Source organism: Trichoplusia ni, chromosome 1 (assembly GCF_003590095.1).
Source record: "Trichoplusia ni isolate ovarian cell line Hi5 chromosome 1, tn1, whole genome shotgun sequence".
Lineage (NCBI taxonomy): Eukaryota > Metazoa > Arthropoda > Insecta > Lepidoptera > Noctuidae > Trichoplusia > Trichoplusia ni.
Window position 1 is genome coordinate 21,670,172 of NC_039478.1, and position 17,123 is coordinate 21,687,294.

At 35.7% G+C, this 17,123-nt stretch overlaps 1 protein-coding gene across 3 annotated transcripts in view; it reads left to right on the forward strand.

Annotated features, from left to right (window-relative positions):
- LOC113499200 (atypical protein kinase C) overlaps positions 1-17,123 on the forward strand; it is a 207,467-nt gene that overhangs the window by 61,359 nt on the left and 128,985 nt on the right. The window lies entirely within an intron of this gene.

Genomic DNA, 17,123 nt, shown 5'->3' on the forward strand with positions numbered 1-17,123 from the left:
AACGATAAGACACTTTTTAAAGCTCGTGATTTAAGGGGATATTAGGGTAACATATTTCGGCGATAGCTTTCAACATTAATTACATTTTGAGTTATGTGAAGAGGCGGATTTGTTTGAGTATTTTCCGTGAATTTATACGGAAAAGTAAGGTTTTATTATTCCTGTTATGTATGGGTATGGTAGAGGCTGCTTATTGTGATTTTAAGTGATATTGTATATAACGTAATTTTATACAAAATATAGATTAATTCGAGTGTGTTTTTCGCACATTAAAAAAAAACGTGTTCTTGAGGTAATCACAGATATATAGCTTTGTAAGAAGTTAAAGTCAACGTGAATTTGAGCTCTTTAAAAAAAGTGTTTTTAGATAAAAGTTTTCAAATACTTAAAATAAAATAAAAAATAGAAAATACACGCACTTTCTAGAAGCATTACGAATAGCAACAGTACAGACTCTTATAATTAGTATAATAGTTGTTATAACTTTAGTTGGGCCTCTTAACCCAAATAGAAGTGTACGGCGATTATCTAAATTGGTAACTGTCTTGATGATTGAACCTATTAACGGTATTAACAAAATACGCTCGATAATAGATAAAAGAGAGTAATATTTGAGGCCTTAAATCGTTCAGTAGTTTGTTATTTATCTTGTTTTCACTGCTAACTCATCGTCATCCTAGCCCTTTCCCAACAATGTTGGGGTCCGCTTCCAGTCTAACCAGATTCAGCTAAGTCATTGGCCTAGTATTTTCCCAACTATGTTGGGGTCCGCTTCCAGTCTAACCAGATTCAGCTAAGTACCAGTCTTTTACAAGGAGCGACTGACTATTTGACATCCTCAACCCAGTTACCTGGGCAACACGATACCCCTTAGTTAGACTGGTTGTCCGACTATCTAGCTTCTGACTACCCTGTAACGACAGTCAAAGATGAATGAATAACAGCCGGGACCCACAATTTAATGTGCCTTCCGAAAAACGGAGGCGCTCGTTAATAATAAATTAATCTAATAATAATCTGAAAAGTGAAACCATAAAAATGCAACCAGAATAAACCCCAATAGCCGAAAATCTTACATTGTCATGCTCAGCTCTCCCCATCGAGTAACAATCAATTACTTAAATTGAAACCGTAATCATATCTCAGCATCAATTCCATTCCCTTAAAATCTTACAACGTAATCAGTTTGTTCAATAGACAAGTACACTCGAACTACAAACTCGCTCTTAATTTAATACTGCAAGCAAATATAAAGTAGTATTGATATAATATTCTTATCACGCACGACTCGCGAGTGGTCGCACCCCCTGTAGGTGTACTCTGTTGAATTCCGTATTCACCTACATTTAGCCAGAGGTAGTTGGTAGTCTAACGACGAAGTATCTGAATGTTCGAAAGGAAATCCTAATGGATGCGGCATGTTCTGAAAATGATTGATCTAGATAGTTTTTACACTTTGACAATTATATTTTATTCCCTAAGTTTAAATGAGGACTGAAATGTTTCAGAAATAAAGTTATAAATAAACTGTGAGTGGAGAAAGTGAAGTCAACATTACAAACATATACCAATCCTATTTAATCACTCTAATAGCAATTTACTAAAGTAAGACGTACATTCACTAATACTAGTACGAAAGTCATCTAATCAACAGTAGCAGTCGGCAAGATAACATCGTATTAAAGGGGACTCGTATTTTATTCGTAATGCCGCATTCACAAAAAATTCGTGATTCCACCGACAGCGTATATTTCCTCGTCGAAAAGAAAAATGTTTCGTTCGAGGGGAGCATCGGAACATGTACTTTAGGTGCTTCGGAAATACCTAGTTTGATATTCAAAAACCATTATTCTTTATGCGCACCTTTAGCGGAGTAATATTGCAGATCGTGAGTTACGTAACTACTCAGATTCCGCTCCGTACTTCTGTTATGTTCGATGCTGTGCTACAAAGTTAGTTTTATGAGTTCATCCTCCAATTGATGCTACATAGTATCATGTGTTACGTATGTGAACTACCACGTAAAATTTTGTTAGTATGACCATAAATATGTTAGTAATACTGTCGCTAGATTTCATATCTCGTTCCGCGGTCGAATTTTCGGAACGACACCGCAATTCTGAGACTTGGACATGTCGCATCGAAGTCGTTTACGCTCGCCTGCCCACAAGGGTCGTTGGGACCACGTTTGTTTAACTTCTCCGTCCATGAACTTTGGTAATAACTGCGAGGATCCGTGCTGGACGAGATGTGGAACAGACGGCACTTAATTATTTCTTACATTATTTATCCCGAGTCCCGAGACAGATTAATTTATTGCTGCAGTTTTTCCCGTTTAGATTTACCGAGAAATGCAGCTCGTCTGATAGCGCGGTAAGAGCTTCGCTATCCTTAATCACTTGAACCCATTTGCTCCATTTAACACCAGAAACTGAGTACATTTTCTTATGCACTACAGATTTATAAGCAGCAATTAAGACTTGGTAGTATCCATTTGGCTTATTAATTACCTCTGCGGTGATATTTATCGCGAGGCGGGAGCGCGCCGAATTTTCTTGGCTCTAGTTTCTGAGATAATGGTGCTCGAGAGTGGTAAAGTATCGCTCGACACTTGCGACATATTATGACGGTAGATCATACTGCGAACGTTCGCTGCAGAGGATAGGCGTTGCTTGGCAACCCTGCACTTAATATAACGTTTAACTTTTCGTTGAGGGTCGTTTAAGAAGTCTACTTGTGAACTTTACTGTGAACATTTAATATGAATCTATAAACATTACAGTTTCTATAAGAGAAAAATAATTGAAAGCGTATATTTAAGTATTTCAGGCATAATAATAGTTGTTAAATTTCATTAGTTCTCAGATCAAATACCAATCAGCGATCAGAATTAAACCGCCATTCTGTATTCGTCATCTTTATAGATAGCTCGAGACCATCGGATTGAAGAGCTCTATTGAAATGAATTCATTAGTCAGAGAGTCGGCGTAATATTTTAGCGGATGAATAGAAGAAATTATTTCGCATCGGTGCCGAGGGCATTCATCAAATACGAATGAAGTCACTTGCGAATCTCGTCTTTATTGCCTCGTGATAGAGGTGTTGAATTTTCTGAGCTGTCTAAAGGAGGTTGAATGTTGTGTAGGTTTGATAAGGAATAGGTAGTTTGTTTTGTGTTCGCTTCGTCGCCGTTCGTCTGTAGATACGTGGAGCAGTGGAGTGTGAACACGGGAACGGCTTACTTACCGCAAACCCTTTCTGTTTGGGCTGCGTTCTCTGATGCCGTAATCTTATGAGCTCTTTATCGAACTCTACGGTGTTAGTTTACGTTTTTATCTTTTTTGTCTATCTTTTCTATTTATTGTTTGCTTTTAAGTTTATCCCTCTATCTGTTTAATGTTCCTTAACGTCTAGACTTATAAGGTACACTGAGATTCGTTTCTCTAATGCGCCGATAGGAGTCCTTGGTTTCCTCAAATAAATAAATAAATCTTAATATAAATCGAAAGAGAAACAAAGTTAGGGGGCAGACATCAAACACCACTTACAAATATTAATGCATAGAGTTTTACAACTGCGACTCGTATTTACACAGCAATTTGGCCGTTACCCTCTTTATAAATGTATTCGCTTTTTTGGGGTCCGTACCTAAAGGGTAAAAACGGAGTTCTATTACTAAGGCTTGGATGTCTCCGTCCATCTGTCATCAGTAAAATTATCGCAAACTTTAAGTTTTTTTTGACGCTACAAAAAATAAATGAAGTCAAGGCAATGTTTTTACCGTCATAAATGAAATGGCTAACCAATCTGTTTTATACGGAACCCTCTAGCTCGCACTTGACCAGTTTTATTACTTACATTTTGTTACTGCCGTTAAAATTACATCAGCAAAATTACTGTTCGCCAAATTGAAAGTAATGTCTCCGGTCTTACATCAAAACAACACTACGTTCGCTTCTATAGCGGTGTTAGTGTCACAATATTGCGATATATTTTTATTAAGAGTACTAATGTGCCTTTAAACATTTAGCCTAGTCTGTTTATGAGTTGAGTTTCTCGTGGTGATATTAAATAAGCTTCTGTGAAGGGTTTAAGGAGCAAGTAATGTATGAATAAGAGTTCGTGTATTTGTTTTTCTTCTAAAATCTTCTTATCGGGGGTGCGCAAATACAAGTCCCATGCACAGAGACACATAGATCCAGGACAATTCGTGGATCTCACAAACGCATGTTCTACGCGGGGATCAAACCGCCACATACATTGGGTTTGGCTCGTTGACTTAGTGACATTTGTAGCTGCTTTAGTCTGCATCAATATGATTGGGCATTTAATATCGTTAATGCACATCGTGGGTATCTAAAAAAAAACCTTCGTATGTAAATGATAGCCTAGATCTCTTTTTTCACATGGTTAGGCAATTTTGGCATAATACATACATGACAATTACCACGCGTGCTAATGTCAACCTTACTGCATTCGAATAGGAGCATGTGTTAAAAATGTGGGGTTTATAGTACAGTTTTAGTAAATGATACCAAACGTTTTAGTTAATTCAAGTTAATAGCGTGTGTAACAATACTATTTTGGCCTCAATAGTTTTCATCTCACATGACTGCGTCGCGTCGCTCCATTTATTTCGGCCAATATTCGTTTATTAACAATTTTAGTTTGTTGTGTCAAATAGAAATAAAATTGTGTGTTTTTGTTGGAGATAAATTTAACTAGAGCTTTTAAACATTACGTTTTTATTTGAAGCAAATTGTCCGTCGATTATTTTTGTATTGTTGCTTGTTGATGATGCTACAGAATACATTTGACGGACATTTACCAATCACGCACTATTTCATAATTATTCTTCATTCAAATTAACATAAACCTACAAACACATGGGATTAAATAGAGTTAATCCAACAGTACGGTCGCGTGATTAGAGCGAGCCGCTCGTTCAGTCACCTGGCAAAAGACGACCATTCACAATCAGTCTGATTACCGCATCAAACACCAGAAAATTGGGCATTCGGTGTTACGGATACCTGTCGTATTATCAACGTATTCACTCAAATGGCTAATGTACAGTCACTCACTAAAGTTGGTATAAAAACTTTATTTATCCATTGCAAAATTAAAGTGATATTTTGAATTTGTTGTTAAACAAGTTTGGGCTAAACTAGTGTCAAAAAGAAACTATTTCTTTATTTTCAGGACATTATTGCGGTTATAACAATAGGTAATAATTTACGTTATCATAATTTTCGGAGTATTTAGTAGCTGACTGTACCTTGTTTTAGTGTTTGAGAGCTAATTAATACGGAGTGTCGCTGAATTTGAATCAGGTTTATCATGCGTATTGTTCATTTGTTATGTGTTGTTGGAGTAAATATTTTGATATATCTACTAGAATACTAGAACTAAGTAACTGAGGGATAATCTAGATATGGTTTGTGACATAATCAACTTTTATTAACTACTGATATTTTTAACAAAAGATTTTTAGTCCTTATATCGCGAGATGCTTCACAAACATTAAAAGTATGTGCACAAAGATGCCCCAGACTCAGGATAAGCATTCGTTGATCACACAAACGCTTGTCTTAAGCGGGATCGAACCCGCGACACGTCGACGCCCTACTCGGTTATCCGCGCAGTTAATAAATATTAACATAGTAAGGCAGTAGAAAAGACCAGAAATATAGTTATAATTACAAACACATTAAAAATTCAACTGTTTTTTTTCCTGATTCCTATTGTATAAGTTCATGTTTCTAATAAATAATCTCTTTTTTTCAGGTAAGTACCACAATGAACTCACCGTCTATTTGTCAAACCGCTCACAACTCGATTCAGGTAAGTCGTAATCTTGGGATTTATAAACCAAAAGGCCAACCACATGCAATATTACAAGTATTATGTAACAACTAACAATTTATTAAGAGTGTCTTGGCAAGTTTTCTAACAGAAGTATATTTTTTTGTATATTTCACGCGTAATAACAACTGTCACAATAATTTTGTGTTACCTTCTTCGTTCGTGCGAGAAGGACTTAGTTTTATATACTTGCGTTGAATATTACGGCTAGGAATGTAGTGTGTGCCGGAATAATAGTGAAATTATTTAATAAGTCTGTTTATTAACTCAACATATTGAAGCATCTTGCAATGGTTTTATTATAACTTGACTGTATAATACTGGTTAATATAAAGGGTTTGTTAGTTTGATTATGATGAATGTATTTCTCTATAACTATTGCTCCCTTGACATACCGAAGATATAAATCGAACTTCGATGAAAAGTCGGTCGGTGGATGGGTGACCATGTCTGTCTTAACGAGTTCCTCCGCATTTCCAAGCTACTTCGACTGTCGTTACGGGTAGTTGCAAGCTAGAAAGTCTGACAACCAGTCTTACTATACCGTATCGTTTTACCCAGGTAACTGGATTGAGGATTAGATAGGCAGTCACTTCTTGTATAACACTGGTAGATACTTCCAAACGGTTAGGAGCTCCAAAATAATTGGAAAAAAGGCTAAGCTAATGATGAACCACACAATAATACCTACTGTCTCCATTGTAAACTACAAATATTGAAGGGTACTGACACCTTATTTATTAAATGTTCAAGAACATTCTCGAATCAGTTTTGTAGGTCGCCTTCCACTACGATAGCCAATTAGTGTGACAATATACTGGAGTATCTATTCTTGTGGATCGCACTGACCAGGCTCGTCGAAGTGTAACAGCTCAGCCATATTTAAATTGCATTCTTGTGAGGAACTGAGAATAAAAGATAAAGGATTCGTTTTGACATTACTCAGAGCTACGCCGTATTGCAACTAAGTATTGTCTTTGTATAATCTTAAGAACGACAATTAGAGAACGTGGTCTATTAATTAATAGACCACGTCTATGTATCCCACAGAGCGTTATTTATTAAATACATAGAACAAATAATTGTGTATAAAACAACGCACGACTTTCCTAATTTCATTAGGAAAGACTAAGCGTATTTTGTTTGTTTCTCATTCATATAATTTCTTTACGTTTATGTATTAAAAAAAAAATACGGGCCGAATGGTAAGCAGTGTCACGAGAAAAGCCTCTTCCTTTTTTTAAATACTTAAGGGCCGATTTTTCAATCGCCAGATAATTTTTATTCAACGAATATGTTTGCCGTTTTGACAGCTTTTGTATAGAATATATGTCAAACTGTCATATTCATTCCTTGGATAAAAGTTATTTGATGATTGAAAAATCGGGCCTAAGTATGATAATAGACGTTTGTATTACCTTTAGCTTTTCTATCACTTAACAAATATAACACAAGTCACTACCGGTACAGCTAGCATATATTTCCAGTGTCGACTTATCTCAGACACTTTAAAGCCCTCTCGGGTCTTCTAAATCCATTTCGGAAAGCAAAGTTGTGAAACTTTAACTTGGCGAACTTTCAAGATGAGCCTTACGCTTTTATTTTCCTTAATTTCATATTTCATTCCCCGCAGACGACCTCGCAAATCTTCAGTTCTCCAATTGGGATTATTTTTTGGAACTTGCCTCAACTCTAGCCTGTTTGCAGATCGACTTGAGTTTGTAATGGGCAAAGTTCGGGTTTAAAGTCTGTTAAGTGTTTTAAGATGAGGTGGATCTGGTTACGAGTTATTAAATTTACTAATTGATATCATTTCAAATGTTAAATAAGTAATAATAAGATGTGTTGTTAGGTATTGTTGTAGGAATCCATACTTGGATCGCGGTTGATACATTGAAACATTTTTGTTTTTAAGATTGCCGTATTTGTCGGTAATCAAACTATACAAAAAGGTTAAAAAATGCATCAAAATAAAAATTTCAAAATTATCACTGTCGTATGCAACACCAGTTCATATATCTCTTATTAACAAAGCAAACCAATTTACATTATCCTCAATAATAATAAATTAATTAAACTTTAATATACAACAACTGTAATTAATTTACAACGAGGCACGACCATAATTGGCTCTATAATGTTTTTGTTGAAACCATAAATCGTATCGAATTGTTTTTATTGTCACGACAAAATTAACTACGTGTATTTATCATCTTATAGATAAACTACCAGTAATAAATCACGTATAAATACATTTAACGGATAGTGTTCCTTGCGTGATATATTTGGACAATATGTTACTGGTTTGCTTTTTGTAAACAACCACACATATTTTTTTTCTTTCGCTATTTCTGTTTCGAAGCGTTTTTTCGGCCGCTTGCCAAGGACTTGATGGTTGTCCTTACATGTCAGTCTATTAATGGCGTGTTAGGTCACTAGGTTAGGCTTTATTGGAAAAAGAATATTCGGTATAGAAAATATGTGACGTCTGTGAATAATTTTGTGTGTGATTTACCCACGTCATACTGTGTGTGAATACTGCTTTATTTTAAGGCAAAAAGATCTAAAGATTATCTAAGAACTAAGACTCGTGATACCGGTTTTCTGTTGTATGGAGCTCTAGTGTTGCGAGTTCGACGCGCACTTGTCCTGTTTTACCCTTTGGGTACGAAAAGCTAAAAACATGGACAAGAACAATACCAGTATTACTGTGGGCAGTACAAAACTAAATTCATGGTGTACTTTATTTCATTACTCTTGAAAAAACGACTCCTAAAATGATAAAGAAACAAAAGTTCACAGCACTATAAAAAAGACATCACTGCCGCATAGTAAAAACCTGGTATCCTCATAATAATATACTTAAAACATCTCGTTTCAACAATGAAATACTGTTAACGACACCTGCAGTGCCTTACGTCTTCAATTGTAACAGAGACCTTTATTTTATAACTCTTTAAAGTGTACTCCACGGCGCGGTGGATATAAGCACTTTTTACGAATGAACGTCGCCAGTTCATATTCCGAGGCGTCTTGGTACTACGTGAATGATGGCATGAGAGATTTTAGGATTTTAAAATTCTTGTGTGGCATGCATAATGGGTGTTCGTTCAACAAGTTTTTAATAGATTCACTTTAGTTTGGTGATGCGTTTGTTCTATCGCTGATTAGTAATGATATATATTATATAAGGTTCAATTATATATTTCAGTGTTTATTTCAATATATTTTCAGACATTCGGTTATTCTACCCCACTTTGACTCCTACAACCGATATTTATCTACGTCTAAGAACATTCGCACATAATTCACCTTTAATCAAAAACAAATTTAAAATCAATCAATCCATTCAAGAGCCTTGATACCTTAGACGAACAGACAGATACGTTAAACTTATAACAACCCTCTTTTTGCATCGGGGTTTAAAATGGCGTCGGGCGTAGAGTTGCGGCGGCAGTCGGAGCCTGTAACTTGTAGCTCATTTAACTTGGCCCGATGTGTTGGTCACTCGTGACAATGTGCAATTAAAACTCCTGCTTTCAAATGCGTTCGATACGAATAGAGAATTGTTGGTGTGTTTTTATTGAGCTTCAATTTGTTGTTTATTGTGATCTGATCACTGTATTGAGTGTGCCGAGTCTTTGATACGCAAGGGTCAATTTTCAATTTTGAAGCATCCGTTGAGGATAATGACGCTCGATACTTTTACTACTCATACAATCACTCACTGACAAAGAAACAAAAATATAAATTATTTTATTTTCATTTAAGTTAAATGTAATTGTACGTTAAATACCTAGGTCTAGAAATGTGTTATAAATGATGTTTGGGATTTTTTATTCGTAGAATGTTTCTAGTTATCGCTAGTATAATATGTAAGTAACTAAAACCACAATTATTTTAGTGTTGCGATAAAACTTAAAAAAATATTCCTAAACCTTAACTATATTTTTTAAAGTACGCCATTTATCTTAACTTCTTATTTACACTACAATATTAAAATTCACTTTTAAGTTTATTACACTATCGATCACCACGACAAAAAGCAAACAAAACCACACAAAAGCTATACAACAAAAGCCAAGCCCCAACTACATGAAGACTACGAAATTAAATCCTAAGCTGTAAGGCCCCATCCATCAATTTACACAAAACGCATAGAAATCTCGTGTCTGAGCGTCAGGTGCTAAGCCTGCTCGACGGGGCTCCGAGCCTTCATAATTATAGAGCCTTGGTGACTTTCATTAAACCCTGTTCATTAGGACCCCTGCTAGGCGAGGCAATCTCATACACTGGCCCTACACCACTTACTCTTAAAAAATGTCGTGATTGTAAAAGCGAGACAGCAAGCTACACACCGTAGAGCAGTGTTCCGCAAACTTTTTGGGTTCAAGGTACACCTAGAAAGCGAAAAAAAATGGAGGTACACCACAAATCAAAAAACAGTTTTTAAGTAATATTAATCAACTTTTATTATTAATCAACAAAATTAAACTTTAAATTTTAGATAAGGTATTTAATGCGAAACATGAGACTGTTTAATTGAGCATAGACGGTCTAAATTTGGAGTAATCGCTGACAAGGCTGCTCTCATTTCTTCGTCGACCGTCCTGAGGCGTTCCCTTTTTTTGGTTTTTATTGTGGTAAGAGTCGAAAATCCTAATTCACTCAAATAGGTCGTTGCAAACGGTAAAAGTATTGCAATAGCATGCTTAGAAAGCAGAGGATATTCATTTTTCACACTTAGCCAAAAATGTTCTAAATCAGTTTCAGAAAATTTTAATTTTAATGTGCGGTCTGTTTTCATTTCCATCAGTTCTTCCTGCTCATTTATTGGCAAGTGGCCGAAAGGAATGTTCTCGGAAAATGGATTTCGAACCCAGTCCATAGGTTGCAGATCATGCTTAGGGAAATAAAAATTCATTTTCTCTGCAAGAAGCTTTAAGTGTTTGACAATCAAAGCCTGCACCCTTTTTTCTGGATCAGCTGCTATGACATTTGGGAACATATCATTATTACCATTCGTAGCGAGACTGATCCATAGTTCCAATTTAGCGCGAAAGCTTTCAATTTTATCCGACGATGTCAAAATATTGGAATTTCTGCCTTGCATTTTTTTATTGAGCTCATTTAAGTGAGCAAATATATCCGTCAGATATGCAAGTTTTGCTAGCCATTCTTCTTTTTTAAATAAATGTGCATAATCTGAACCCTGGGAATGCAAAAACATCTCAGTCTCATTTTTCAACTCATAAATTCGGGACAGTACTTTGCCGCGTGAAAGCCATCGTACCTCTGTATGAAACAAAAGCGACTGATGATCTGCCCCCATTTCTTGACACAGTGCATTAAAAAGACGAGAGTTCAGCGGTCGTGACTTGATGTAATTAACTATTTTGATAATTTCTTGAAGAACGCGCAATAGATCGTCAGGCAGAGACTTCGTCATAAGAGCTTCCCTATGTAAAAAACAATGCTGTTTTTGAACATTAGGATTTTTTTCAGCAACCTTAGCTATAAAGCCTTTAACCTTTCCTGTCATAGCCGCTGCGCCGTCTGAGCAAACACTTATACAGTTATGCCATTCCAAATTATGCTCATTGAAAAATTCGTCCGTTACTTTAAATATTTCTTCACCAGTTGTATGGTTAGGCAGTGGCAGACAAAATAAAAAGTCCTCTTTTAATTCACATCCATCAATGTATCTAACATTTGAGATGAGATGCGCGTGACCACTGATGTCAGTAGACTCATCAACTTGTAGCGCAAAAACTCCACTAACTCTCAATTTTTCAATCAACGTCGATTTAATGTCATTAGATATGTCATTGATTCGACGTGAAATCGTTTCTGCCGATGCAGGTATTTTTTCAATTTCTTTAGCAGCTTCTTGGCTAATCATTATCTTGACAATTTCTTTGCAGACAGGTAAAACTACAGTTTCAGCAAGAGAGTGCGGCTTTTTAGCTTTAACTAACATATTAGCGATTACGTAGCTTGCTTTTTGTGCTTTGTCTGACGTTTTGAAAGACGAACTCATGAGATTTACCTGCTTCTTCGATTGGTCCTTCAAACGTTGAAAATACGTTTTGTCTTTTTGAGCTACTGATGGGTGTTTAGTAGTTAAATGTCGTATTAGTTTACTGGGTACCATCGAATTATTACTCAACGTTTCTCCGCAAACAAGACATTTTGGGGTAGGACAAGATTCGTCTCCGCCATATGTAAAACCGTAATTTATGTAGCTTTCGTCATATTTTCTATGAACAATTTTGGGTTTCTTCTTCATTGACTCTTTTTCTTCTTCATTACTTTCACCTGACAAACTTACACTACGTTTAATGAATTTATCCATTATTTTAATAATTATTTTACACTTAGAGTAATAAGCATAACAATATGCGACGAAACAAAAGCGTGCGGTGAATTTAAACGGCGCACTCGTCGTACTGACAGACTGGTGAGCCAGAGAGTTCGGGTTGCGGGGCGGGGAGCCTCCGTCCCCGCCACCCGCGACTCGCCGGCCGCCGCCGCCCGCGACTCGCCTTCCGCCGCCGCCCGCGCCTAACTAAACCACAGAATTAAATGAACGAAAGAAAACGCCTCGTCCTCGTGCGCTCGCATGATTTGTGTAGGTATTTTACTTACCCTCACTTACTAAAACACACACCTCACACACCAACTAATAATCACGGTACACCAGTGTGCCGCGGCACACACTTTGCGGAACACTGCCGTAGAGCAACATCTCGTTTCCACAATTACAAGTCTCACTTTTGGAAATGAAGGTAGGTCTCATGTTAGCCGTTATACACTTTGGTCTAGACTATAGTTGTAAAGTTTTGGGATTAAATGTGATTTTAAATGTATTGCCGCTCGTTTTCAACTAAATTTGTGTACGAGGTAATATAAAGGTGTTGAGATTTGTAGGCGTTGTTTTAATTACCTCTGTTTATCTTAATTAAGGTAAGTTTTAGTAGACGTAGTTCGGAGGTAGCATTTGACTTTGTTTTTCAATAAACTGTTAACGTTTAGTAAGTTAACTACAGTGACAGTATATAACGGTACTAATATTGTAAATATAAAAGTTAACATTCACAACTCTCTACCTATCTGTCCGTTTTCATCTGTCTTGTTGTCTTTCTCCATCTTTTACGGCTAAACCGCTTTGATTTATTTTGGCACGCAGCATAAGTCCAAGAATGGATTAGGCAATTTTTTGCAGCGATAACCGGCATCTATGCGGGCGTGGCCGCGGGAAAAGCTGGTTTGTAAAACGTCACAATATGAAGGAGACGATGAAGATTATGTTGTCATGGTTATTGCGATGACTAAAGACTTCCATTAATAAGGATAAAAGGAAATATAATAAGCATTGCAATTTGCACTGTCATATAAACAGCAGTCTAAAATAAAAATATAACGTTCAATTCAAACGTGCATTCGTGTATAATCAAGTTAATGCTACTAGCGTCAAACGCCTGCAATCCCACATTAAAATTCCAAAATCAGATTCACGCTCGCATTAAAAGCCAGAGGGGTGTAAATTTGATTGGCCCAACAGTCTGCCGGCAAACAAATATCATTATGACATACGTAAGCCCACAACAATAGCCTCTGTCCGAGCGGAGCGTTATGCTCGACCAGGGATGTTGTGGTGTGACCGAAACTATCGGATACGTGAAGTCGAATTGTATCTGAAAATGAGCTTGATGAATAATTTATGTCGGTTTGGTGAAGTGAAAATGTTATGGGTAAGTGGTCAGAGCCACTCAAGATAACGTATCTTGAGTGGCTCTGTTAAATGACTGAAACCCTGAAAATCTATTAATTGAGTAATAGAAGTAAAAAAGAAATTAGTATTGGAATTTAAGAGATATTTAATATAAACGGATATCAGGTGTATTTTTGAAGTGTGAAGATAGCTAAATATTTCTGTTTTACTCTGCAGGCAAAGCATGTTAGCTAAGCGTACTTAGTTTGGCCGCTTTGTATACTTTAGTTACTAAAAAAACCAAGGGACTCCAAAAAAATATAAAAGCAAAAGTTATTATCCATATCCGAAAATTCATATCACTAACATCCCTAGCCTCCACTCAACTGTTTGAGCATAAAGCGATGCTCAAACCAAACGGACGAGCAAATGAGGGGAATGTTTAGCGCTAAAGTGGCGCTCGCCGTACACTGCGAACACTGTGCACAGCAACCGCAGCTGTAACGTGATTATATCACACACAAATATGCATTGTTGAATTTTAAACGCTTATACATTCCGTGTCTTTTAAAATGAAATTGCGTGAAAATGTTTTCATTTCAATTCTAGTAGCGAGTTTCAATTTATTTAACAGTTGATTCCGATTGATAGCAGTGAAGACGTTATCAGAGTGAACCTCATCTGTAAATCGCAATGAACCGAATATATTTCTAAACTAAAACATGTGCAGAGTTAAATTCTGTCCCCTTAGCATGATAAAAAATGATACCCCAAAAATGGCAGTATCTAACTTTGGCACAATATTTGAAATGATTCAACATTTTCAAACACGTACAATGTCATCTGTTACAATATCAGTATATTCGACTCACTAACAGATATTCTAAAGCACATCACTTCGCTCGGTGGCTCAAGAAAATAGTCGTTGAAATAAAACGTAGCAGTAAACAGCACACTCGTAGCCTCGTAGCAGTACTGTAGACGAGCGTAGCATTCGTAGCACGTCTACGGCCGCTTGGAACGGGCAATCGTTACAGAATTCACTCGGAATGGATTACGTTTAATATTTATTTACGTTTCCATATGTTTTATGTTGTGCTTCCGTAATGAAAAAAAGGTGGTAATATTAGTATTAACATTTATGGAATTCAAACGTTCAAACTTAAATAATATTCTAAGAATCATACTGGCAAAATATTTCAGTTAAATTTTAAATAAAATTCCTTTCCCAAAATCTCAACAAATCTACTGAATCTTACATTCCAGAATCCTTTGCACAATAAATCAAACGGTTGTATTTAAACGCAACAGGCTGTGTTTAATCACGGCGCCATCGTCAGGCTCTGCGACAAACACAAAACAAATTCACGAATGTTTGCCTTCATCGCTCTGTATCAAGTGATCAATACTTTACAAAGGACTTGGGAAATGCAAAGCCTGGTAATGAGTTGTTAAAGGTATATTGTTTGAGCTTGTAAACACCAGTCAATACCTAATTTATTGGTTGAATATAATTATTGGTTGTAAAAAATAACGGTAAATATTGAAATATCTTTGAATGAGCATTCTGTGGCAGAGAAACCAGATGAGTATCATCTTGTATCTCTTTTAGAGAAAGAAGGCGATATATCTACTGTTGACAATTATATAGTACTAGCTGTTGCCCGCGACTTCGTCCCCGTAGGTAGAAGATATAAGTTATTAATATTTTCAATTGTATCTTCCTATTAGTCGCAGCGTGATGGTTTATAGCCTAAAGCCTTCCTCAATGAATGGTCTATTTAACACAAAAAGAATTTTCCAATTTAGACCCGTAGTTCCTGAGATTAGCGCGTTCAAACAAACTCTTCAGCTTTATATATTAGTATAGATTTCATTTTATTAAAAAAAGGAGCGACAAACAACTACACTTGAAGCAGATTTCAAGGCCGTCATTGACCATCATATTTATTACAGCCTATTTTGTTTCAGTTCTGGGTAAAGGTCTCTGCTTTTCTATTTTTCATATTTAAAGCGTATGGACTGGTCCATTATGTATCATAATCAAAATTAAAACTTTTGTAAACTTTAAATAAATAAAAATAAAAGTTTGTATTTCAAGTGGGCTGTTTTCAGTATCAGCACAACATTTCATATAATAGAATATACATTTCCATCCGTTTCTTGGCTAAAATCATATTCTATATCAAAATTAATTTACTTTAATACCACTTACTGGAAATTAAATTTCAAATTTTTACCCAGTACAACGATTTACAACGTCGAAAGGTTCCCAAATCGGATTATACGCTCGACATAATTGAATGCGCTTGCTTCCAAAACGTTAATACCAAAGTAAACAAAACAAGCGCTTGCCCCGCGGTTGCATCAAAGGGTTTAGCATACGTCTGACGCCTCAATTTAACTCTGGCTGGTTTTGTACGGATCTGTAAAATTGGAATGTCATTTATTACTTTACGAACAGTTTTCTCGTCTAATCTTCTAATATATAAAATTCCCGTGTCACGATGTTAGTTACCGTACTCCTCCGAAACGGCTAGAGCGATTTTTATGAAATTTTGTATACAAATTGGGTAGGTCTGAGAATAGAACAACATCTATTTTTCATACCCCTAAGTGTTAAGGGTTGCTCACACTAAAAAGAAATATTTTTTGGACGAAATTTTTTGTTTTTATTTTTTATAATGTGGCATTAAATAATACACACAACGAGAAATAATTTACTAGGCAAAACAACGTTTGTTGGGTCAGCTAGTAATTTTTAAAATCATGTGAAAAAATAAAGTTTAAGTATATAAATAATTGCGATGAGGCGTTTCGTGACGATTTTAATTAAAATGGAAAAATGATAAAGCTCTATCTTGACATATATTTAAGGGATTTTTTATTAAAATACAGATATATACGTTCCAATAAACTTCGTTATAGGTAGTTTGGAGTAGTTAAACATATTATTCTAAGAATATCTTTAGAATTCTAATTTAAATATACAGAACAGTAAAAAAAAACTCATGCGCTTGTCAAATAAAAATAAAACTAGTAGTGAAGGTATACCTATATATTTTACAAGTAAATTAAAGGCGGTTTCATACTGAACATTTCAGTATTAAGTAATTAATTCTAGAAATGTATAGAATCAATTAGTCGAGTCATACGAAACAAGATTTAGATTGCACTCCGCTAGTACGAGAGACAAACGATAATTACTTTGGTAAAATAACGGCCGCCGAGTTTAACATCTTAATCCTGTGAGTGGCTTCAATAATTAACAGCGTATGCAATTTATGTTAGAAGCTTTTGCTAGCATTAAATATAGTATTTAGTGGTTGTAGAGTGCATTTTATGCTTAGTCGGTTTTAAAGGACGCATTATCCTTTTTTTTCCCTTTTACAAAATTAATTAACACGTAAAAACTTAATATTTTAACATAAACTATAAAAAACAAAGATCTTCGTGAAGTAAGGATTCAATTATTTAAAAAAAAACGCACAACAGTACCTTGCAATACCAATCCGATCACCGTTTATTTTAAAATAACAATCGT